This window comes from Scardinius erythrophthalmus, assembly GCF_964197995.2.
Source record: "Scardinius erythrophthalmus genome assembly, chromosome: 21".
NCBI lineage: Eukaryota > Metazoa > Chordata > Actinopteri > Cypriniformes > Leuciscidae > Scardinius > Scardinius erythrophthalmus.
The window spans coordinates 224650-225000 of NC_138241.1; positions in this window are offsets into that span (position 1 = coordinate 224650).

The window sequence follows — 351 nt, forward strand, 5'->3', positions numbered from 1 at the left end:
ACTAAGTTTAGTGTTTTGTTCTTCCCTTATATTTTAAAATATTAAAAAAATATACAAATATTTTCCTCATAATTTGATGGTTGAAGCAAACTTGTAGGGTCATTAAACCTCTGCACATCACTTTTGGCCACTACTGTGTGTGTGGTCAGTGCCACAATATTGCTGTGGACTGAAGGGCCCCGAGTCATCACCGGTGCGCTGCTGCATTTTCCAGTCACCAAAAATATAATTATTACTTTCATTTTCAATTTCCTTTTATTGATGTAAAATTTCTTAAAGGTAAGTTACAAAAAGAATACCTTGATGCTTAAACTTTTTTTATCATTTGATCAACTCCGTCATCATTTAACT